At 35.5% G+C, this 27,166-nt stretch overlaps 1 protein-coding gene and 1 non-coding gene across 2 annotated transcripts in view; one reads left to right on the top strand and one right to left on the bottom strand.

The window, feature by feature from the left end:
• Positions 1-27,166, top strand: part of LOC115440769 — a gene marked incomplete in the record, with an annotated part of 197,131 nt that overhangs the window by 84,265 nt on the left and 85,700 nt on the right. The window contains 1 exon segment of the mRNA XM_037442647.1: positions 16,360-16,422.
• On the bottom strand, positions 7,756-7,829 carry Trnat-agu. Its single transcript has one exon. It is a non-coding gene; the product is annotated as a tRNA-Thr (tRNA).

Genomic DNA, 27,166 nt, shown 5'->3' with positions numbered 1-27,166 from the left:
CTCATCATAGGCGGCAAATTACCGTTTTGCGAACAGAACAAACTCAATACGTTAAAGACGTTAGTGGAATGAATGATTTCTACCATCACTCGATGGCAGAGAAACTGACGCTTTCCACACTAATGTTGAGAAATTTATTTGTTGAATTACAGCGCAATACGTATTCTATATGGATTTAATCGTTAACAAATTATACGTTTATTGGTGATAGAGATTTAGAGTTAGTTAGGAGACGTGTTGCAATTAATTGGATTGATTGCAAATGATATTGCAGTGTCTATCAAATTAAATGAGTATGAATCAATATTAAGAGATAAGTGTACATTTTTAGGGTTCCCTATCTCAAAAGAAACAGTTATATATTGATGACTATATTGTCCGTCGTATGTCAAGGCCCTTTTTATTAGGAATGTGTAGACGTATCAAGTTTAAATTTATATCAAATACACAGGTTTACGGTTTCTTTCATCTATAAAAAAACACTTGTAGTAAATTAATGTGATTTCACAAGGGAATATCAGCGTACTTTCCGTTTACCTAGAATCGTGAAATTAGGCAAGAAGTCATATCTCACAACACATGTAAGGGAAAACGTCTGAGAACTTGAAACACCTGAAAAAAAGTAGTTTAGTAACAAAATAAGCGAATTTACTATTATAAAATTATTATTAACACAGCACGAACTTACCTTATCTACAAGTTTGTACGGAACCCTCGTTGTGCGAGTCCAACTCGTACTTGTCCAGTTTTTATACAGTATTTTCCCTATCATATATTATAAGAAATTGCAAACAACTTTGCTTCTATCATATTAATTATAATATGTATAATTACTTTATTGTCACGTTCATGAAGTGCATATTTTCCGTTTTCCTCAGGTGATTCTGTGGTCAAATTATATGAAAACAACAAGATAATTTTCCCAAAATATTATTCTGCTACATGACAGTTTGTAATTTTATGTAGATTCTTTTTTGAAATTACCTTCATATTGCAGATAATATTTTCGTGTTTATGAATTTTTTGCGTACAAAATTTTTGGTGTAGTGTCCCTGCCTCGAGAAAGTTGTCTAAAATGCGTTCCTTATCTGATAAGTGATAAGAACAAGACCATAAAACCACTTCCATAACAACTACTTTCAAACGCGTCTTGAAGAAATTGAACTTGATAAAGCAAAGTTCGTTGATCTAAGTGCACTTCGATATTTAGTAAAAGTTATCCAAACCCCAGTTTTACTAGACTAACAGCCGTAGCAAAATTTTATTTTCAATCGCTTATTTAAATTAAATTATAAATGATAAGGGATTACTGAATTATTAGATTAGTTGGATACTGTTATTACGGCATTCAAACAAAACACGAGTTTATTAATAGTTGCATATAAATATATTTATAGATATAATTATTACTATTATACATACTATAATTCGAGGTACTTATAAAATGGTAATATCCCGAGCTGAAACAATATACTTACTCTTGAATTCAAAAAGTAACATTTTTAAACTTTTTTTATATCTTAATAAATAAAGAATACGAATCACCTCGATGGCGAAGCACAAGACCCAAGACACAAATGCTTAAGGATTCAAAGTGAGAAATCTCCCTCACAATTCGTGTCATGTCCCGCAATACTGCCTTCTGCATCTGATCTCTGACCTAACACAGACATTTGAGAGCTTCTGAAGATGTTGGTTTATACTCTTTGGTATCAACTTATGCAAAGGAAACGATGATCGAATAATTGACAACATTTCAAAATGTAAACGTGCCTAAAACAAAAATACCGTTTAATTTTTCTACTCTGAGTTCGATTATGAATTTTAATATTTTTTAATACTTAATTTCGGAGAAAAAAATTAAAACCGAAAAATGCTTGATGACGTCACATATACGTTTGAATGAAATAGTTCCTTGGTCCACCTTATTATTTATTTAAAAAACTAGCAGAACACCGTCATTTGTCAATGCCGTCAATATTACAATAGATACGTCACAACTGTCGACTTTCAACGAGAGACAGAAACAAAAAACTGTCACTTCATTTTTTTTTTACTGCAAAAGCTGTCATTGTTTAAGCCGTATATGTGACGTCATTTGAGCTTACGTCGTTTTAAAATAAAACAAAATTCAAAGTGAAAATCATGAATGAAAATCTCTGCATTTCGAAAAAAGAAAAAATATGGGTCTCATCATTTTAGATCTAGTTTCATAAAATATAAACATTTTGGTATGTTGAAAAAATTAAATGTTGTCAATTGTAAAGCCCACATCCCACACGTCAATAACCTCGTATGCCAAGTCTAAATATTAAGTAATTTAAACAATGTACTTACTTACCTTGTTTTAAACTTCGCTTCTGTTTTATACAAATATTTATCAGTTTTGTTTCTTGACACCGTCGGGAAAACAAAGCATCGTGCTTGTTAACACTTGTAAGAAGCTTCCTGTTTAGTGTTGATGTATTAAAGACTTCCGTGGAGGTCTGAATGAGTTGAGATAAGACGTTACTGGTTTGATTACAACTATATAAAAAAAGTTTCCGTCCTTAACTAATATTGAAAAATAAAAGGGTGTGAATATTTACAAAATTATAAAGATTGGTTGAAACGGTGTATTTAATTATAATCTTTGCATTTAAGTTGAAAGTAACACCAATAACTGTTAAAGAGAAAAAGAGAGCAAAAATGGCATTGACAATAGCCACCCGGAGTATTTACGGTAAAATCCAGTAACTGGCAATTAGAATTAAAAAATAACCCAATGAATACTTTAAATAACATACTTCAGACACCGACCTACTGCATTCAAAAGCTGAGTTTTTTTTCATCAAGATCATAGATAACGTTTACAAAAGTGAAGGAGTATTTGAGATCAATAAATAACGCGTTAACACTCAAATTGCTTTACAATAGAATGTGTCGTGTAATAAATATTTAGCAAAGATAAGGGACATTATAATTTAAGGTAAAATATATTCTATTTAAATAAAATTAATACTCTTAGTATGTTTAAAATCGAAAATAACAAATAATTTGTGTACCTACAAAAGTGTAGCAGTTATGGAAACAACTATATCCTATATAATATTAATAATTCTGAACTTTACTCAGGCAAAATCGTATCTGAGAGTGAATATTCATTCCTTTTATCACTTTTCTATAATTTTTTTTATTTCTACATTTATTGTATATCGGTATTTTATATTTACTTTCTGTATGTGCTGTTTTTGCATCATTCCGATTTTACATAGGTTGTCAAACTCGTGTAAACGTTAAACATGAGGAGAAAACTCGAACTGATGTTTTATTTATGCTGCGATGGGTTCGTGGTACCGAAACGAGTAATGGTCGAAAGTGGAAACTCATTGATCGGGTATCACTAATCAAATTAGCTGATCAATATTCATTTGTTTTGTGGCTGGCCAGAAGTATACTTGAATGAGACCTAGGGATATTCCCATTTAAAGAACAGATTATGTGTAATTAGACCATTTTTTATCTGGTTATTTGGAGTTCAATGCTAATAGGAATATTTGTATGAGCTTTTTGATTTAGAAATTGTTTGGGACTGGAGTTGCTGTTTAATATGGCGATAGGCTCGCTCAAAATCATAATATATTGGATAATACAACACTAGCCACGTAGGGATTGTAATATTTATTGCTCATCAAAGAGTATTATGGCCATAATTGTACTGGCTAAGTGTAGCTAGCTAGTGGCCCTTCAAACAAGATCACAACAGCGCCTCTATACTATTGCTTGCCTGCAGAAATAAACAAAGCGGTGATAACTCAAGCTCTCACATTCCAAAGACCTACCACGTCGTAGATGAATTTATATGGCCAGCTATCATTTTCCAATATATTCCAAAGATACTGTACTCGATACTCCAAGCAACTCTATTAACCGGCTGTTGATAACGGCTAAATGTGAAGGTTTGTTCAACATTTCACGAGCACTCGCCGCGCCCACATACCTTCGGCGAGCGAGTCCAAACATTGGCTCCAGGCTGTTTGCTTTGGATTGTTATCGATCAAATATTGGTTTGTGTCCTATGGGGATAGTACTAGGAATTTGTGGGTAAATGATACTCGCATAGATTTGTGTCATTGAAGTGATTGATCTTTGAGAGTTCTTTTTTTGAGTCTCTCTGTAACCACATTGAACGCGAGGAGTTGCATCTCTCGGCACCCGACGATACCTACGGTTATGTCTGGACGTTTTTGAACCAATATTGGATTAAGTTGTTTGCTTTAGATTTTTATCAATCAAACATTGGTGTATGCTTAGGTTGTGTGTTACTCGGAACTTGGGTAAATGTGTTTTTGAAAGGATTTATGTGACCAAAAATTTCGTCAGTCGACACTCTGTCTAGATCCTGCTTATGAACAGGTGCAATTGGATCAGTTTACTGTGGCCCGTTTCATTCCGGCCGGAAAATATTTCTGCGCCCCTTTTTTTGACCTTTTTTATTTCCCACTGGCTTTCATAAGCAAAAGCATGTCGATAGACGTTTTACCCAGAGACTATGGCAAGATATAGCAAATTGTTAGTGGAAGTACTGTACATAGTGAATTCAAATATTGCTAGGTTTTCATTTGATTCTCATGGACCATTGGTTTCAACATCATCACCAGTATACTGACATTAGGATTTTCCCCTCGGAATGTTGGGATACCATTACTCACATGCGCATCGTGTGACGTCACGCGCGTCCGAGTCGGCGAGAAAGTCGTCGCGCCGCCTCGCCCATTACGTGAAAGTGATGGTTTGAGATTTATGACTAACTCGATATTATGTTTTGCGTTTACAACTTATTATTTAATAGGCGGTTATTATTGTTAAGATATGATCTTGGGTTCAGTGTGGGGTGAACTTGAAATAAAAAATAATGATTATTATTTATTTATTCAATATCAAAGTAGCTGTAACTTTTCTTTTAAATAAAATAAAAAAAACATAAAAATCTGAGTTAACCCCAGACTAGGATTCAAGTATTGTCGGCGTCATGTCACACCACAAGAGACTCTATTGAGTGCCTGACCGAGGTCTTAAGTTTCACTGCGGGTCCCCGAAGTTCTTAGTCGTTACCCCATTACTGAGGATCATGACTCCTTCTGCGTTTCGAAATCTGTTTCCAGTTGGTACGATCCGTCACCTGATGAAGAGCGGTGCTGATAGGGATCTTCAGGAGTTCGGGGGTCTAGTCCGACCATCTTCGGGTTTCAACCTCTGGGTCCTTTGCCTCTTCTGCCTATACTTCATCATAAAATCCAATCAAGGAAACTGACGCAGAACCTTATTACTTCGACTTTAAACTGTCACTATCACGGACAGATTATACTCAACATCTAACGTGACGTTAAAATAAATAAAGATGTAGTTTGCTGGTAGAGGCAGACCTTGGTGCGAAAATGTAATAAAACCTTTAAAAAATTATAACTTAGTTTTATATTTTGTCGCATGCACCCGTAGACAGAGAGGAAGGTAAGGTCGTGGGGTTATTGTTTGTTTTGTTAAAGTCATCCTTTGTTCGCTCTTGCTCGACGCCTTGGAGCAGCAATCAACCTACGCCACGGTATTATCGAATTTCTATCACACATGACTTTTAACCCATCATCATCATCAGGCTATATCTTTGTCCATTGCTGGACTTAGGCCTCCTCCAATATGCACTATTTTAGCCTGCCTTCGGCATGTCGCATCCAGTTCTTACCAGCGACCTTGCGCAGGTCGTCACTCCACCGAGTTGGAGGAATCTTACACTACGTACTGCCTTTTAACCCAGTGAAACTCAACCGCCAAGGATGCACCGCGTGTATGTAATAAGAACGACCTGGACAAAAACGCAGTAATCAATAGATTTTACGGAACAATCTCAGTTTACGGCCGAGTCGGGTTTTTGTCGCTCTCGTGGCGAACACACAGGCGAGCAAGCGAGTACAACGAAGTATATTCATTGTACTGGTTATTTTATTCTTATTACCTGGACATTTACGGATGTATTTACTGCAATTAGAGGTATGACCATAAAAATGAATACAGTGAGTAGATATCGGTAGCGAATCTTCCGAAAGAGAAGCCGACGGAAAATGTAGGTACTAATTATCTAATCTATACATAATATTATAAGATAAAGTGCCGTTTTCTGTCTGTCTGTATATTATCGATTTTCTCAAAATCAACTGAACGAATTTTTATGAAATTTGATATTAGGATAGTTTACTTTTTATCCCGGAAAACTCCTTCAAGCGGGCGAATCCGCGACCAAAAGCTAGTTATAATTAGATTTTAGCTCACTATGCTATAAATATGAATTATTATTATATTAATTACATAATTAATTTTAATAGTTTGCTCATATAATATATTACAAAAGGAAAGCCGGTAGGAATCCGCGTGTACCCGTTTCTACTGGTAGATATTATAATAAACGTTTGTGCCATTTTGTATCATAATATGTTTTTATTGGACGATTAGTCTGTACCAGGCTTTAAATGCCATAGATCTCGGTCATCCATGTTGAAGGCGACACGCGGTCTTGTCTATCATTTAAGTACATAGTATATTGTAGTTGTAAATATTTTTGGGTATTTGTATTAAGGCATTATATAAGGCATATTCGGTGCATTGCGTTAGAGTTTAGAAGTGCAATATCTGAAAGAATTTGCATGCAATATATGGTCCTTTACACATAAATAAATTATGAATTAGGAATATTTTTGGTCACTATAGTATAAACACCCACGGCACTAACTAATGGCTAATAAATTAAGCAAATACCTTATAGGCCATCTCCGGTCATAAACATTTAATAGCAATATTTAAGTGGTCATAAACATATACATACAAATTTCACCAAAGCTATTTCCGTCCCATATTATGCATTACTGAGCAAATCAACTGACAGTCCGTTTCGGGCGCATGCGCGTTGCTTTCAATGTCGTAATATACACATAGTAGGAGCGTGCGATCGGCCATTGTACGGGCTTCATTCACGCGTTTTTTGCATAACTATTGGTTACAAAATACTTGACTACTCGGTTACACGTTTGTTACGGATGAAGTTACGCGTGTTATGTATAGTGTATGGGAGCCAGTGGCGTCGGGTGAAATTTTTCAAAAGGTAACCTGAGGTAAAAAAGCATTAGTAGACGTATCGCGACCAATTGAAAAGAAAACAAAAACAAACGTAAATAAACCTAAAAGGGAAGCCGGTAGGAATCGGCTTGTATGGAAGCTTCGCCACTGATGGGAGCTATTATTAAATGAATGGAATTCTGGATAGATTTGCCCCTTATTCATAGACGTTATTTATCTAAGCTCTATCTTTGCTGTGATAACAATGTTTCTCAGTGCTGACGGCATGGCAGCCTTCGAAGTGCGTAGACATAGGGCCGTTGTGATTGGCTAACATTGAAGCTAATTGGCTGTTTGATAAACAAAGCTGGGAAACAGACTTGTTATCACAGCAATGCTCCGTCCTTAGATAAATAACGTCTATGAATAAGGGTTAGTTGAAACAGCCTAAACACTCTAAATTCATACATTATTTTGTTGCAAATTTGTACTTTTGTTAGCATTCTTCGCTGCCATTTTTAGACATAAATATTTTAATAATATAATTTATTTCTTTCCGAGGCCAAAGAATATGAGTTACTATGCTGTAAAATAGGTATGTAGGTACTATACATAATGACGCATAATATTTGAAGAAAAATATTATAAAAATACGCTATTAAGTAATATGTAAGGCCCCGGCGAGATTCGAACTCGCGATCTCCTGTTTACTAGACAGGCGCTTTAACCAACTAAGCCACGGCGCCGATGTCAATGGATTTCGAAATTGAGATAGTTTAGGGAAATCAAGTGGAACAAATTTAACAAGAATCTGAAAATATCAACCTATAAATTCGTGTATACTATTCTTTATATTTCAGAATTTAGTGCATACGTTTAAAAGTAGTAAATTAATTCTAAATCTTTGTATGGCGCATATTGGAGGAGGCCTATGTCCAGCAGTGGACAAAGATATAGGCTGATGATGATGATGTATGCACAGTCAGTAACAAAAGTAGCTGAACAATTTCAAAACTTCAAAACGCCTCTACATATTCAATTTCAAGAAAACATAATTTTTTCTTTATCGGAAATAAAGTTATTCATTCACTTTTGTGGCTGACTGTACCTATAACACATTAAGGTATTATATTGGACAGTATTCTTTTAAAGAAAATGTGTTTAATGCAGGCTACGTATTGTTATGTAGCATTTTTAAACATTTTGAAATTAAGTACAGTCAGGCCACAGGAGGCGATGGCAATTAAACGTTTCAGAACCGTGAGATATCGGATACAGTTCCCGGTGCGCGAAATATTAATTGCATCCTTTTTAAATACTTTCATTTCCTTCGAACAATGAGGCAATCCATGCTCTCACAAATAATGCACAATATTTAGTTCATTGTATTAATATATAATAATTATTCCGTTATGTGAAATTCCTCTGTTTGGGGGGGGGGGGGGGTGCCACCATGTTTTACGGGGGTACCCTACGAATGATGTACAAGCGATCCCTCGGCTTAGCAACCACGGCAGTCTCTAAGGGAATGGGGACGGGAGAGCCGGGAAAGAAGTGTAGGGGAAGGATAAGGAAACCTCTTAGGATGAGAGAAGGCTAGGAACTGTTCGCGAGCCCTTATAAATCTCTATGTAAATTGGCAACCATGAGGTATATACACTTATCTGTGTGCCTAGAGCTGCAATAAATGTCCCCCCGTGCATGGGCGTGCATTCGGTGTGGAGCCGAGCGCACAAAATTCTTCTAAGTTGGGTCTCTCGTTTAAGTTATTCTGGTTGAATTAAGATACGACGATTTATTATAATAAAAGTATTTTACGGATTTTATCGCGGTTTATATTATAATTTTCCGGGAGTCTGACTTGTGACTAAAAAGGCTACAGTCTTCGAAACGTCGGAAAAAATTATAAAAATCACGATAAAATCATAAACATAAATCATTATACTACCATAGTCTAGTTAAACAAATAAGCAGCATGGGAAAACATCTTCTTGTTTTAGATATTCGGTGTAATATCGGATATTAATGAAATTAGGTTCTTAGTGCATTAAGATAAAGATTATTTTGAAAGTTAACGTCTAATGTTTCAGGTTGATTGCCGCGGTATTCCGGTATGTTTCAGTAACGAAGGGTCCATATAACCCGATTCCTGCCGGCTTCCCTTTCATCATTTATGTATAATCTAATTATTATCATTAGAACGATTTGCAAACCGCGTTTATGTATATTAGTATATCCATGAAGCATCGGAATGTTTGCCGGCAAACATGTCAGCTACATGACATTTACGTGTGTCACGGGAATATAACCTTATATACTACATAATAAGGTGACACGGGTAATGTCATGTAGCTGTCATGTTTGCCGGCAAACATTCCGATGCTTTAAGTGTATGTTGTGTCGAGTTCCATTTCAGAAAACTTTACACTTCACTGATGCTTAATAATTCAAAGTCATGGATGTGTTGTTCAAGATTCCTTAATTATTTTTATTTATTTATGTCATTGCTATCTAGGAACGTATTAGTTCCATTTGATTATATTGATGATTTATAATTCAAACTCATGGCTGTGATATTCAGAATTATTTAATTACTTTTATTAATTTATGTAAACACCATCTGTTTACTTTATGCTCCCATTTTGTTGTTTAATAAAATTCTGAATTATACATTTTTGAAGAAGCTTAAGTCAATACAGAAAAATATAAATTCAATGGTAACCACCTTACAAATCTAAGCATCACCATGTATCTTTCTGACCCTGTGTTTTGTTACATAAAATAAACAATTATAATTTTTGCCAAAGCTTAAGTCAACACAGAAATATAAATTCAAAGGTTTTACAAATCAAAGTACAATACGCATAGTAGTACATCAGAGGTATGTGAGCAAAGTCGCCGGTAATCGATAGTGAAAGGAAGTCAAAATACGTGTTTGCGGTCGGATCGGCACCGCTGACCAATGTTATTCACATTTGTTTTGTACCATTTGACGCATGCTTTGTTTACTGTCGATTTCGTTTGCTCGTGATGGAATTTGTACATTAGGTTCATTGCTGTGGGTCGTTGAGTTATGTAGAATAGAAATTAGTGGTAAAATTTGAAAACTAGCTTTAAGTACGAAAATTAGCTTTAAGTCTGTTTTAGAGTCGTCTAATTTTAACATATTAAATTATATTTAACACATTAAATTTGTCCTTTTTTTGTTATTGAGATTGGACTTTGCGCCTTACTCAATGAGATAAAGGATTTAAAATGATTTCTCAACAATTTTATTAATCACTATAGTTTCTTTCGTTATCTATACTAATACTATAAAAGGAAAAGTTTATTTGTTAATTGAATTTTCTAGGGCTAGGCTCTGGAACTATTAAACCGATTTTGAAATTATTTTAATTAATAAGAAGCTTCATTACTACTGTAACGAAACAGACTAAAACAAACTAGTTATAACAGCAATGCTCCGTCCTTAGATAATTAACGTTTATTAATAGGGGGTAAGTTTGTAGAAGCAAAGTTAACTAAAAAACACTGTGTTTATTTATTTTGGGTTCAAAAACAACTGTACAACAAAATTTACAAATGGTTGTAACATTATCAACATTTAGATAAGTATACAGCGTCCAAAGTTATCCACAGTTAACTGTAAAGATAACAACGAATTGCCGTAGGTTGTTACTAAGTTAAAAGAAACATAAATGGCAATATTAGTTATAAGTATTTTTTATGTACCATTGCATTGCGTTGATGTTTAATTTGGCACATATTCTAATTTCGGCCAAGTAATATAAAAACTTTCATGATAAAAAACTACTACAGTACGTATTTTTATAAAGCAAAATTTCACAGAACCGCCATTATTGATGCGCAGAAGTCATCCGCTTTTCCACTTCTATTGTTATCGATTTCACGTTACAGGGTGTCCCACGTGATGTAATGCGATGCGATGCGACGCACAGCTTTTTTACACGCTTTACACACTTCGGCTCGGATTGCTACATAGTATAATAGCTACCAAACATGCTGAACACAATAAATACTTGCACTGAACGCAAAAAAATCATCTAACACGCGGTAATTATTTCAAGATGTTTCTCTATTTACATAACCCACAAGGTAGCAATGGCGAAAGGTAAAATATTTGGAAAGGGAACCAGACACAACATATTATAGGTTTTAATATGCATAAATGCAGTCTGCAAATATATATGATGATAGTTGGATTTTAGTTTCATTCTACACAAAAGGAAATCGATAGCAATAGGGTTATATGGACCCTTCGCTACTGCAAGCTATTGTTTTATGTTGATAGCGTCGCGATCTCCGGTCACGTAGGACACCAGGCTATATTAACTTAACGTTTTTCAAAACACCATAGCTTTACCTTTGTGGCTGCAGATCGTTAACCTCTCAATCAGATGGTGATTCGCAGGTTAATTGTCTCATGTAAGCCGATTAGTTACGGGACGGAACGATTTCTTCGAATTTACCGAATGAAACTTCTTTCGATTTTCTACACGTGTAATTTTAGCACTTGAAATAGAATTTATAATTTGGGACTGAGTTAATGAGGCAGCCGTTAGTAAAATTTGTCTACTTTTTGTAATATGTTTAAAAAACTGAGCCTTTATTGTAAAGCGAATTAAGTCCAGGTTTGAAAGGATGGCATCCTCTGTTAGTAATGGGGTGAATTGACAACAATTGCTTTGCAAATTCCTAATTTTGTCTCATATTCATTGCTTGTTTGAACTTATGATCTAAAACAAAGGTCGTGAGTTCGATATTCAAATATTTCACGTGTGTTTTGTCGTTTAGATTAGTTCAAACATACGCTGTATTCTTTGGTATTCTAGTTATGTAGATTAACCTGTTCGAAAGGATTTCTAAAATTGCGTCCAGCTGCAACTAGTGTTGCACAATAATGAAAATGCGAGGAAACACAATGTAAGCCTTGTTAGCGAGCGCAAAACTAGTGTAATTTTCACAAGTACTGTGTAGCAATAACAAATGGCCCAGCGCATACTCAAATATGCAGTAAGTACGTTTCAAATGTCAGTCCGGTCTATACTATATTGTTGCAATGTTAAAAAACAATTGTAACTACAAGTTGGAATAATGCATCAAGGTTTTCAAATCCTAACGTTTTATGTCTAGTATTGTTTATTTGGAAGCGGCGATAGTATAATTGGGTGTGGAATGGACTGCCGAGACGAATGTCCGCAGGTTCAAAACTCGAGGGCACACACCTCTGATTTTTCTAAAATGATATGTGTATTCGTATTCTTTGTGAATTATCGCTTGATTTAACAGTAAAAGAAAAGATCGTAAGGAAACCTGCATACTTGAGAAGTTCTCTATAGGAATTTTGAGGGTGTGTGATGTTTACTAATCCGCACCAGCGGCGTGGACTAAGGCTTTCCCTTCTTAGTAATAGAGGAGGCCCGTTCCCAGCAGTGGGACAGTATATAATACAGGGCTGATATTATTAATTTTATTGTTTGTTAAGAGACTTGTTTTAGCATTCTGTGAAAATAGTAGATTTCCTATTACGGCTCTAATTATGAAGCCTTTGGACTAGTTGCGTCTTTTCCTCTCCCTATTTCGAGTGTAGTTATTACAAGATTTCGCAAGGTTTAACCTAATGACCTAAGAAATAAAATTTACAATTCAATAACAAATAAATAAATAGGCCACAGTCAATAAAATACGTAAATATCAGAATCACTAATCATAGATATTTGAATGCGAACAACCGTTGGAATTTTTATTATTCACAACGAAATATTTTAATTCAACTTTCACTTATTTTTATAGTTAGCAAAAGGTATATGTGCTGCTATGGGTAGCGATGAGAATCGTCTGAAAGATTTTGTTGGACGTTTGAAAATGAAGTATTTTATAATTCTAATGCAACATTAAACGCCTTTTTTATTGCTTTAAAAGACAAGACGAGCCTGCCGTTTGCTTGTTGGTAAGCGATACGAACGCCCCTAAACAGTAGAAACATCATCCAAGCTTTTAAATTACAAAGTATTGTTTGGTATTCCACTGCGCTCACCATCCTAAGACATGAAATGTTAAGTCTTATTATGTCCAGTACACTGGCTACAGTTTTCTTTAAAACGGAACATAACAGTGACTACACACTGCTGCTTGCCGGCAGAAATAGACTTTGCGGTGGTACCTACCCAGGCGGACTCTCACATATGAAAGACCTAACACCAGTAAATGCCTTGCAAACGTTTTTAACTTATTGGAACAAACACACGAATCACAACAGCGTCAACGATGTCAATGCTTCGTTTATAATACTACTAAATTAGTGTTGATTTACCCAAATAATAAAATAAATCAAAATTTAATAAGTTAATAGTAATTTATTTAAATTGATAACGAGTTGGAACGTTCACAAGGTGCCTACAAGGGTACTTAATATCTAAAAGTAACTGGTATGAAACAATAATTGGGCTATCCGGCTTTGGAATTTAGGCTTAATTTTGCGAAAGGCAATTTTCATCAGCATATGACGAGAAAATTTGTTTGGCCAAATGCATCGTCATTTACCTCTTCGATTTTAAAGCCAAAGGCTATTCACAACAGTATGTAAAGTGGATTTTTTTTCCAAAGCAGGTGCAATGCTTGCATTTTCACCTTCGATTTTGATAAACGAATGTATCAGAAGCTTGGCTATCAAATAGTTCATACAAGAATTTACCTTCAGAAGTAAAAAAATAATTGGTGCATGTGTGATTACGTCAAACGTTCGTGCTATTACGTAATGTTTACAAATAATCTGTTAAGGCGATACCTCAAGGTCCATTTTCATACATTTTGTTTCACCTTTAATCTGGGTAACTAAACAAGTATTGGCAAGTAAAGAATTTAAATTCACGTCTAGTTAGTGATTAGTTCTCGCAGTTGAAAGAAAAACGTAAAAATAATTAATAATCATGGATATTTCTGCCTTTAAAATTTCGTCATATTAAAGGTGAAACAAAATGTATGAAAATGGACCTTGAGGTATCGCCTTAAGGAAACAATGATTTCCTATAGGGCGGAAAGTATGCGGTAATTGTCTCACAACGCGACGTAATCATAAACAAAACATTGAATACATAAGCATTATGAGGTTTAATAACAAACATATTATATAATAAAATAATGCAACGTTGTTAAAAATAGTTGATACTAAATAAACATTAATATATTGGGCTCCGGATATGTCATACAGTAGAAACAAAGCAGCAAGTTGTCACCCCAGTCTGAGTGGTGTAACCTCGGTCGAGACAATCCATGTGAGACTGCCACAATGTCTAATATTTGTACCGTGGTCATAATGAAAGAGAATCCGGTCCATTCGCGTACGATTATAATCGCTAGCAATAATTGATTCATCTAAATGAGGTTTTGTCCTGTATTCCGCTTGTAACAGTCTAGTCTAGAAATCTTCCAGAGACACAAGATGATTTCTTATAATTAAAGAATAATAGAATCAGTTCAGTACTTTCCTAATAAACTTGGTACATTTTTAATATACGAGTGATACTAGATTTTACTTGTGGGCCCATTTGCATTATATTTTATTCCCAGAATAACAAATAGCCATAATAGCCCTCAGGTATTGTATGTACGTAGTTTTATTAACTAAAGAATTTACAGAATCGGAGCAGTTGGAAATTATCTCCAAGGTGAATACCAACTTCACCTCTTTAATATAGATTAGAACACAGCACAGAAAACTCAATTCCGCAGCGGGAGTCCGTTTTTCAGTGGAAGTGTGTGGGGTCAGTTCTCAGCAGGTGACCTCGCGCGGGTCATTGGCCGATGCGAGGAAGTGCTATGTGTTACCAACTTTTCACTTTCGATCTCCGCGCGGTCTCTGGTCACGGTCGATATTTGTAAGGTTGCCACTTCGAGAAAATAAAATGTGAATATTTTTTGACATTTCTTCTTGAACTGACAACCTTGTAGAGACAAATATTTTTGAGTACGCATAGTTAGGATATTTAAAATATTATAGGTAGCTTTTATAATTTTTGAACATCCTTTTGGGTTCTGGCCACGATTTCACTATGAAAATAAAGTTATCAATTTTGTACTAATTCAAATAATATCGTGTTTCAAATAAATTATTAAACAAAAAAAATATCTTAAACCTTATACTATCATGTTAGTTAATTATAGGACGTATGAGATTAAACAATGATGATTAACGAGACCCTTGCAGCGTAACATAACCAAAAACCTATTCCATAACCCGATATGTTACTCTTCATTAATTTCTAAAAACGTTTACTTTCACATTTGAACGAAAGTTACACGAACTTGAACCATCGCGATCACATTTGCATAAATTATGTTTTATTTATTGTTATAAATTTTATTATTTTCACTATTTCTCACCGCATCTAGATAATACTGTCGTTCTGTGTCAACATATATGCTAATCGTATTCAGAATTTAAAGCGATGTTTATATTCTTGAATAGTTGTGCGGTCTCTGGTAGAAACAGTTTCTCAAACCCATATCGTGAAACCGCAAAAGACAACTTATATTAATGATATATTTCTACAGCTATTTCTAAGCTGATCTTTCCAATTAACATGTGATTAAATTCTACAACTATTTGTTTTTTCATTGCTGATTTGTGTCAAATTAACCTTTCAAGTTTACTTTTAACCTAACTATTAATCACTTTATTAGGTGTATTTTTTCGTCTCTTTGGCTACGTGAATATTATTGACCTGCATACCTGCTTCTGGAATTAATAGCATTATGTACAGTCTTGACTCTGATAATACCTAGGGGCCGTGTTAATAAATTAATCTATGAGTCAAATCTCAAGTTGATATCTAATGATTCAAGCTTAAGCTGCCATTTAAGAACTTGTTCTTAGCTGAGTAGGCGCTGCTACATAAATAAGTCATTTGAGGTGCTCTTAATATGAGTTTATTTAATAGTGACTGTCTTAAGAAGCCGACCTTTGTTTGATAGAGCCATTTTAGGGGCTGTTAATATGGGTTTATTAAATAACGACTGTCTTAAGATGCCGACCTTATTTGACCGTTTCAGTCGATATCGCACTTGAGAGCGAAACTGAGACGCATTTATTAACACGACCCTAGGTCATTTTAGTCACCTAGCGCTAGTTAAAAAATATGTCATTTTCAACGCAACTGAATGACAAGACGAGCAATGACTAAAGTAATGAAGAGCTGGACTGATGAGTGGAATAATGGTGAAAGCGACGATAATAATAAACGTTTTTCTTTCCAGGCACATCCTTCGTCCCGGGAGCCCAGCACGTCCCACGGGATAACACGGTACCGTCCTACAGAGGTACGATATTTAATTATAATGAACACCGCAATAAACCAGTTTTGGTTACTTCCCTGAAGTTGGATAACAAGGCTGTACCGAAGGTGCTTTTCTACGCTTTAATGCAATTAAAGACAAACAATTATGGGAATTACATATCCTATCGATAAATCTAGCGCTAGGATGTCATTCACATACGTAACGTTAGCGATAACGATTGTAGAGAAGCATCTTGCCCACAGTCGTCTGCGGACTCAAATAGGGAACGGGAACGAACCCACGCCCTTTCGATATGAGCTAGCTACAGCCTCACTGATGTCATCATTACTCTTGTCATTGTCTCACGCAATCTTTCATAATACACGCAGTTAATTCCTCGTTTATTTTACATAAAGCGTTCATAATACGAACAGGAAAAAATCTAGATTGTAGATAAAGTAGCAAGTTGCGTATGTAGTGGGAACTACATTAGGGCCGTGCGAACGGCTCGGTGTGAACTAGCTTTACATCACATCTATGCGTTTCCGTATGTCACTATCATGTAGACTAGGGTTTCTCAAACTTTTGGCTTCACGGAACCCTGTTAAAGTTTTCAGATGACAGTGAACCTTTAACTGAGTAACAACCTCCCAAAGAAAATAATTGGTTGTTGAAGAAAATTAGATTTTTATTTAAATAAAAAGGTATAAATACAGTGCCCAAAAAATTAATATATATTTTTAATATTAAGGGCTTGTTTTGTTGCCGCAAAAGAAGTTCATTTTAGGAGTAATTATGGACAATTTAACCTTAATTCTTAGTGGGTACAAAGTCGATTTCTGTATTTCGTTATCTTTAATCTTGTCGCGAACCTCCTACTGTAGAAAAGCGAAATCCATTTTTCCCGCGAAAAAAAGGGTTTCGCGTACCCCACTTTGAGAAATCCTGATGTAGACTAGTAATATATAAGACCCTCGCTACACTATGGAGATGACACATAACTTAACCTTCTATAGTTATTTAAGACGCATAGTACGGAAAGGATGATTTGGGTAAAGCTAGTTGCAGATAAGGTGCTCGCAATATTGCGTATTCAGTGACTGGAGTGAGAACTACGCATAAGGCCGTGCGAACAGTCCGAATGAATGAGCTAGTAGTTTTGCATCACATCTTACGTGTTTCCTTGGTCAGAATACCATACATAATAACTCAAGACGTCTTCTCAAAGAATACTTATTTCGTAGCTAGAATATGGAATTAGATATTATAGTAAGGTATTAGTAATGTGAATGGAAATTTGCCAGTACATGCGGCTAAGTCCTTAGTAAAAATTTATGTAATGTAATACCGTGCATTATAAAGAATGCACTATAATACATAAACACAATCAATAAATTAATACTCAGAGTTACAAAATAATGCGTTATTAAAAATATTATTTTTGTACATTATACACATCGATACTTGATACCAATATCAGAAAGTAAGAAATCGATCACTGGAATTCACAGGTGCGCGGTATACTTAATTATGTTATTTTGCAAACGCTTTCCGTTCACTTATCAATATCAATTAATTGGTTTTCGCGTGTGGCGCAGCGCTGCAGCGGCTGGAATGTCCGCTCGGACTCGGCTGGTATCTAATGGATTTGTAAGCGCGCGTCCGCTTTTTGCGCTTTTTACTTGTTCGCAGTCAGCGCGTATCGACTGTTATCAGCGAGTGCCATCTCTGCCACTCTGCTATCGGATGACGTGGACACTTCTGAATAACTTTAATGTTTGTGGGCGCAAGATGTGGGATAGGAGCGGTTAGCGAATCTTGGAGATATGATTATAATCGATTCAGTATTTTTTCATGTAATCAATAAGGGTCAATAATACCGTGATTTTTAAATTGTGTGCTAAAACTCTTTTCAAACTTGTTTATTTCCAAACAAAAATAATTTATACCACATAGTTCAGAATTTGGTATCTTTACCTTCGACGGCTGATTCTTCTGAAAAACACTAATTAATTTGAGTCAGCAATTATCAGCACGGAAGCATGAAGCTGAGCTGAACACTCACTGACGTGGAAACCATGTTTATTCAATTCTAAAACCCCCGCTATCTCTTGTCTTAGAGCAGGCGGCACAAAACCGTGTGTGCGCACGCGCATCCCGTAATCTCGGCTATCGATCCCTGTTAATTGATCACTCGCACCTGTCCGGCCCTCTGTCCTCCGGAGTCCGGGACCCGCCGCTCAGACGCATGCCGCCTTTGTGCCATCTGCCGATAGCCGATACTACTTAGAAATTATCGTTTTACTTGCATTTTATTTGGTTTTAGAAATGCTTACTTTATAGATGAGAATATGTAAGTAGTTTTTATTACCGTTTAATGTCCCATTGCAGATCTCTGACTCCCATTGGATACTAAAATATCCATTGCTTTTCTTTACAATAGTATATAATAATCTCAAACAAAGGATCTGTGCAGCCGTTTTTAGTCTTTAACTAACTTTGTAACTCGATCTGAAAACAAAGCTGTTGCCTGACATAATAAAAAAAATAATAATATTATAATAAAAATATTTCATTTCAATCAATATTTACAAAAAATCTATGAAATCCAACTTTAAAGCAATTATAGAATGCAAGGTTTTTAAAAATATATTTAGGGTATAACAAATATGTATAAACTCATATATGCTTGAAACATGAAAATGAATATGTATTGAATTGAAAAACTGATCATTCACCAGCTAACAGATCGCGCGGCGGCACAAGCCCGTCTAATAAACTTTAGTTTGGAAAATATACGCTTACATAATTGCATAATGGCGCACGCAAGTTGAATGCGCCATTAGTAAAGTGGTGAAGTGGTGAAAAATTGAACAATGGTCGAGGGCTCGCACCGGGAACAATGAGGGAGAGAGGCCGCGGGCGCGACCGCTGCACTTACTGCGAGCTCGGAAACTAATACATGGAGGGTAATAATTAAAGTTTTAGATAGATTTCGTACGGAGTCCATCTGGGGAGCTCTATAATGTCTCTTTGCGGCAACGAAGCGTTGTCTCACGGTTTAAATCAGATGTAGCCCGTATTACTAAGCATTACGAGACAAGCAGTATTTTATAATTTTAGTTCGGGAGACCCTTAACACCGCGGCGGCTTGCGCGTTTCTGTACGCAGTTGTTATCGACATGACTTGGCACCAGAATTGTGCCTTAATTTATATCTTTATATTTAGCGAATAGTATTATGGGAATGAGAGTTTAGTAGTCCTAGAGCTTTGAGCAGCTTGACAGGTCGATTTTACAAGATTTATTTTTGTGTACCATAAAGCCGAAACACCTAAATTAGATTTCGGTCTAAAAGATCATATAAAAATAAAAAATATATAAAAACTCACGCGTAATTGATAGATCAAGGCGCCGCCGCAAGGAACGAGCGGGACGTGTGCGGGGCCGCGGGGTGGGGAATGGAGTGCTTGTAACGGTGGACTAACTAATGCTAATAATAATGTATAACTTAATGGTCTAATAAACATAAATTTGACAGTCGGATATGACTGTCTTCAGTTTTAATTTTGAGATAAACCACATCCAAGGTTCCAAACATTAAAATTGCGATATTGCCATTTAGATTCTTAATTTCCTCTGGATATTTGGCAACAGGATATGATGGTAGTATCCACAAAATACTTATTTCTTCAAAATCACAAATGTCAAGTGACAGTAAATTTACATTAAGAAATTGTAGTTTTAAGTTTGTTTTCTAGGTCAAGCAAAAATTTGTATGAGTTATTTTACAAAAAATATAACTAGCGTTGGAAGGTATACTAAATATGGTTAACTGCATAAATATAATTTATAAATATATTTTTCAGAATTAGATAAAGTTTAGTGATCAAAAAAGATTTTTACCACATCCACGACACCCGTGTTAGCATCTCCGGCTAGCTATTAGAGCATTTGGTAGACAATATGGGAGATGTTAGATTGTGGCTATTGTTTCTGACGGGCTGGCGGCGGCAAAAAGAACCCCACACCGGCTCGGACCACCGCCAGGGTCCGTGCACGCCACCGCGTGTGGCATGCAGTTGTAATTTCTAAATTATTTTTAAAGGTTCGATTTTTGTTTTTTTTTCTAGCCAGTGAGATAAACAACGGCGAAGGTTATATTTGTAAAAATATCAGAAAAACAATAACTTCTTTTTTATTGTTCTTTTTCAAAACCAGTCAAACGACAAAGGAGGTTAGGTATTGTAAAGCGCTTCTATGATTTGAGTTTGATTTTTCTTTAAATTGAGGATTAAAGAATTTCAGTTGTATAATTTTATAGTCATCAATGTAGTACGGCGGCTGATAAATTATGGGTTATATTATAACTAGAATTTACTAAGAGGGTTTACTGCATGTGAAAATCTCTCCGGATGGTGTTACAGCTTGGTCTAGCTGCCAAAAAACAGAAATCAAGCACAGATGTGTTATGGTGTACAGTACATTGAAAAACTAAAGCCAATGTAACATATAATTGTGTGATAATATTTATAATCTTCTAGAAATAAAATCAAAGATTAAACCGTTCCTAATTCCTAAAACCACTGCGACGTACAGAACTTTCTATTATGCAATTCCGCGTACCAATGCTGTCTATTTTTTACACGATGAATTGTTGTGATCGCCGTGGGAACACACACAGTCAATATATGTGTACAATTGATTACATCTCATTCAAAACGAAAAGAGAAATATAAAATATCTATTATTACAGATGATTGCGGGCTGAAGTGTTAATAATGAGCTCACACTCTCGTGTCCACTCATCGCCCATTGTCTGTCCACTGGGCTTCGACTAGTTCGCTTTTACCCCTGCGGCTAATTTAAAAGCCTCACTTTCGATACCCAGTAATTATATAATCAGAGCTCAACGTAACCTGGTCGGTATCTTCATCTCTTTTATGTGTAATTTTTAATCACATGCAATTGCGTTGTCATCGTGGACATGTAAATAATTCTTTTAAATATTTATATTATACGAAAATGCACTTAGAGTGTATTAATATAAGGCTTATTCTGACGTGTTTATTGAGACGCCTCTGTGTGCTCTTGCTCAGAGATTATTGGAGTACAGCAATTACGGGAGTGAATAATGTATTTCAGATCTTTTGTGTGAAAATTATAGAACGTTTTAATTATGGTATGTAAGGCGATTTTTAATGTATCATTGTGTATGTTCGGAGGAAATTAAATTCCAGCTGGGTACGACTATGGGCAATCATGCATGGATTTTAGTGTTTTTTCGGTCAGCGGTGTGTGTATACGGTTATAATTGCTTGCATCTACGTCTTCACGGAATGCGAGGTTTAAACTTCCTTATTTAAAAGAAGTTAATTTCTTTTTCTTATTTTTAGTATATGGCCTGATATTTCCTTATTTAAAATTAAGAAAAGTTAAATATATTTTATTTTTTTTATTATGTGGCCTGATATTTATACATAGGGAATCTTTTTACACTTGTTAATATATTTTGTCGCAGGACGTTCAAGAATCACAAACAGATCATTTGCCTCAAATATAATTTCTTGTATTCAGCAATGGGCCCACTGTTCATTTGGAAATGAGTTAAATGAGCGTAGCATCGGGTGAGCTATTTGTTTATTTAATTTTAGTAATAAAAATACAGAAAATACTAGAACTTTGTTTAGCTATTTATGCCGTATTTCTGAGCACGATTTGTAGTACTTTACCTTATAGCAATATTTATTACCGACTAACATTCCCGAGTGCGCTTGGACACTGCATATTGTCCATGTTTCGTCATGTTTTGCTGAGTTTTTTCTACTTTTTAATTCTTCTTCGTTAGCCTTTCTCACCCTTCTCGGTGTAGGCCTCCTTTAACATTTTCCATTCACTGCGGCATTAAGCTCTTTTTATCCAGTTCGATTCTTCACGTCGTCTTTCCAGCGCATTTGTTTTCTTCCTCGGGAGCAATTCCTAATCTAACTTCTACTCTACCCTTTAACTCTGTAAATAATTTAAATAAATATTCAAAACATTTTTAAAAAACATAAATGTCATTGCACGTAAATAGACGTTAATAATTCACGGTCACAGATTAAAAACAGATTAACTTTTTAATTCGCGTGCTCATTAAGAATTCTCACAGATGTCCGAGTGACATTTTGTAATAATTATCCACACTTCTGTTTGTTTTAAAAGTTGCTACAATTATGATGTGCTAGCATGCCCGTGTAATCACGTCGAATAATTATGGACAAACGGACGCTTAGTCGAGGTTGATGGCATTGTATTCGGGTCGACGTTCTGGTACGTCGTTGTCAATATTCTTTATACTATGTAATTTTAGTTAATAATTTTTCTACTTTGTATGGAAGTTAAAATTGATCAGGCATTCAGACTTACCCTACTAGTCGAAATAGTCAATTTACTAACTATTTAGTAAGCTAGATAGCCAGCTATGAAAACCAAGAAAACTGTTTCCGACCCGACTACGAATTCGAATCTGATGAGTTTTATTCATAATATTTCGAATGACGTCACTGAATGGATGACGTCACAACACGTTCCTGTGAATCAATGCAAAGTACAGATGATGGAAATCTGTCCTATGATTTATACCACTATAAAGCCAATATAAAATATGTAAAAAGCAATAAAAAACAAAGCTATTAGCGCGCGTGAACAAAAGCGAACAAAACGCAATGTAAACAGGCGTGCTCGCGGGCGCGGCCGCGGTACGAGACGAGTTTATTATCATAACGGAGACATATTAATACATCACACTGCTATGTCCGCCGCCCACAACAGCCCTATTGAAACGTCGCGTGCAATGTCAATAATAGTCGATTTTGAGAAGAGTCTAATGACACAAGTAAAAAAATCTTTAAAAAACAGGGCTCGTTTTAGTGAACAGCGCAGCAAGCGAGATAGCCTCATGATCGACCTCATGTCAATCTATATCGTATATAGACTGGAGATCTTTGGAAAATCGAGACCAAAATCAGATGTTATATTTACATTGGTATTTCATATCAACATTATACATATCATAACTGAGATTAAAGTAATCAAAAAATATTCATAAGTAATTTTTTTATGTTATTGGGTGTAAAAAGTTACAGCCCACATTGGCAATAAAATGACACAACATCCTTCAAAAATAATATTGATACTTACAGGCGGCTCAAGATGTTTAACTTTTATTATGTAAGTGACATTTTTGTTTTCAGTATATGTGTCATGCCTTTGAGCGAGATTTCTTATTACCCAATATAATAATTACGCCTCCATTCAACACTGAATTATCCGCTTTCGATTAATTTCTGGAAAAATTTCAAATATTGTTTTTACAGGTCACGATGAGATGAATAGCTCGAGTCTATGCTAGTTAAAGAACTATTATTTAGAAATATTCAAATTTCGAATTTAGTCTGTAACACAATGCCAGTATTTACTATTCTTTTTACAAAGTTAATTAAAAAGTACAATAAATGCGAAAGTATTTGTCTCTTTTTGAATTTGGAACACCCATTTTTAATTACAGCAAGCAACACAAGTTTGCATCGCGATTAAACACATTGTGCAAAAGTGGTCCACCGTGCGGCGGACTATCGGCTCGCATGTTTTACGATGTTCGCTTTCAATAAATATTTGCATACCACACGTATCAGATGACTGGCCGTTTTAAACCGTCACGGGACTTTTTGTCCGGGCCTTTTTGTACCAGGGACAATAATGAAACCACTTTTGTTATGACTGAGATATACGGCCTTTGTATCGTGGTTGTTTTGAACCTGCGACCTGGATCTGTCAGATTATTTAGTGTGGGTGTAAAATGAGTCTTCTTGGAATATTATTTTCCTGGAATAAAATAAAATAATATAGTGTACCTATGTTAATTGGGGAGTGTAATTTAATTGGTGAATTTTCCAAATTGGTAAGGGAAATCCAGAAGGTGATTTTCTGCAAAATAACTAACTGCTTCCAATTTTGTTATAATTTTGACGTAGATTAAAAACGGCAGAATCATGACGTAATAACACAAATGCCTTAGAGGTTTGTTAACACTAATGCAGAACTCCAGTCGTTTAGGCACTACGGTTCTTTTTAGTTTAATAAAAAAGACGGTTGCGAATTAGTTCTGCATGCAAACGTGACTTCGCACATGAAGGTACGCCATTGGGTACATCTACTATATTTAAAAATATGCCAAATAAAAGAGAATTAACGTTCGCATCCGAAGCGAAACCGCGTAAATCATCAAGTATGATTGACATCCATCGATCAAATAAATATGTAACTTAATTAATCGCATATTTAATATGGTGTCAGCATCTTTACTATTTACTTCAGTAGACTGCCTCTGTGCTGTAGTTGTACTGCAGGCGCGGTACGCCAACGCTCGGTCCTGGGTCCGAATCCCGGGTCAGGCAGCCATATTTGGGTTTTTCGGCTCAGTATCAGCCCGGAGTGTGGAATTTGTGCCCGATATGGCGATAGACTCGCCCTCTATCGTTCGGAACACACTTGGCGATAAGTGGGTGCCACGGTTGCGCCTCTGTATACTCCTTCGGGGATAAATGCGTGATGTGTGTTTTTTTTTGTTTACTTCAGTAGATCGGTATAGGATGCCCATCCGTAGAGAGGTTAGATCAAAGAAGGTTATAAGTTAAACTATGTAGGCGCAACCATATATTTTAAAGACTTACAGCAAAACAGATAAGTTATTGAAAAGCGACGCAACAAAATCGGTTTGACCAACAAAAAATCATTTTCAAATCTTATGCAACAGCAAACTGGCATTAAGTCAATTTTTTGTCTGTAAAATGTTCTCACGGCTCGAAAGTGTCATAATCTGGTCTATACTTTGGAGAAGGAATGTGAACAGTCACCGTAGATCACGAGTAATCATCTGGATTTTACACACCGTGCGCGCCGATATTACACACGATTCTCACCGAGACAACGATGTTGGGCAATTGCGCTTTTTATATACGATACGATTTGTCGTTACGTCGCGTGACGGATGGGACTTTCATTTATAAAATATCGTTTTGATATTTACTCGAAATACGAAATGTTATAATATTTACTCGTATAATTGAATTCACTTACAATGATTAAAGATAGTTTGATGGTATAATTTTCTTTACGAAGACGTCTACTAGAAGCAAATTATAAAATCTACTCTTACGAGAACAGAGACTTCTTCGCACGATCACACAATTCAATATATGGGTTACCTATATTAAATTTGAACTAAAGGTCAAAAAATCTCACGAGCATATTTAATCCAGAATGATAGCACGCTGCCAAAGCAATGTAACAGCAAAAATATAATTATCCTCATTACTGTAAGTCTATATACGAATGATGGCCGTGGGAATACGCACGGGGCGTTAAGCCGTTTCCGTGGTTCATCTGAATGCGCGGAACATTGTAATATGGGGGGAAGGACCTGGTAATGTCCAAGCATCTACGCAGAAGGCGTTTGGAAATTAGAATATTAATGTTATGAAAACTTAGCTCATTTTATATAGTTAATCTATACTAATATATAAAGTTGAAAAGTGTTTGTTTAAACTCGCTAATCTCAAGAAATGCTCAACGATTTTAATTTTATTTTTCTTTAATAGGACATTACTCTTGAGTTTTTATGCTACTTTTCTATCCCGGGAAAATATTTACTCCGGAAACCTTTTTCACGCTGTCGGAGCTGCATCCAAAGACTAGTGTATAATAAGTGAACTTTTCACGTGGTCGGAGCCGCAGGGGAAGGCTAGTGTGAAATATTTAGTTTAAATTTTATCGTCTCTGTTTGCATGAAGGCCTTTCCGGTATGGCAGTTCATCAATGCATCTTCCAGAACTACAAGTTACGTATGATGTTAGTCCAGGATTTAGCCTACCTGTGTACCAAATTATATTCAAATTCAATCAAAGGTTTTATGGAACGCACTGATTATGCAACAAAGCTATTATACCTAATACCTATAGCATCCCATAGATTAACGAACCGATTCTAATAGATTAGCGCGTTCAAACAAACAAACTCTTCAGCTTTATATAACTAGCTGACCCGACAGACGATGTCCTGTCAACTATGAATTTGCAGCGCGTATTCTGTCAATCGTTGAAATTAACTTTTCTTAAATTTTGTAACGTTCCGCTCAACTGCCTTAATTTTTTCTTTCATAAGATCCTTCTCCTGACAATAACAAACACAACAAAAAACAAAATAGTGAAATCGGTCCAGCCGTTCACGCGTGATGGCGTGACCAAGGGAAATAGGGATTAATTTATTTATATATAAGATATAGATACCTATAGCGTCCCAATTGTTACGTCAACTTGCAATTGTCTCCTGTATCGCCCAAAAACATTACGCTACCCTTAAATAACAAATTTCTGTATGAAAAACATAATGACTCAACCAACATTCAAAAGTAGTTAAAGATAAGGCATGAATGAACAGATGCATAGATGATCACCTTGGCCAAATTAACTTGTATGGGCCGATATAGCCTTTAAGGCCTCCACTTATGGACATATTGGACTTAACTGATAATAAACATTTGAACCACCTAGAAAATGCACTATAGGTTAATGTTGGTTTTAGTAATTACAGAAGATTGTGCGGTTCGACTATGCGACCTCATTTTTGCAACTCTTTATCGAGAAGTTGGGATTGTGAGTTTTTTCGTTGTAGTTTTATATCATGAACGAATGATTTACAAAGCTTCATTGTATTTATAATAAGCGGTAGGGAAATAGACTAAGAAT

This window comes from Manduca sexta, chromosome 25 (genome assembly GCF_014839805.1).
Source record: "Manduca sexta isolate Smith_Timp_Sample1 chromosome 25, JHU_Msex_v1.0, whole genome shotgun sequence".
Taxonomy (NCBI): domain Eukaryota; kingdom Metazoa; phylum Arthropoda; class Insecta; order Lepidoptera; family Sphingidae; genus Manduca; species Manduca sexta.
The sequence above is the reverse complement of the archived record's forward strand: the minus strand, read 5'-3'. Positions and strand labels throughout refer to the sequence as shown.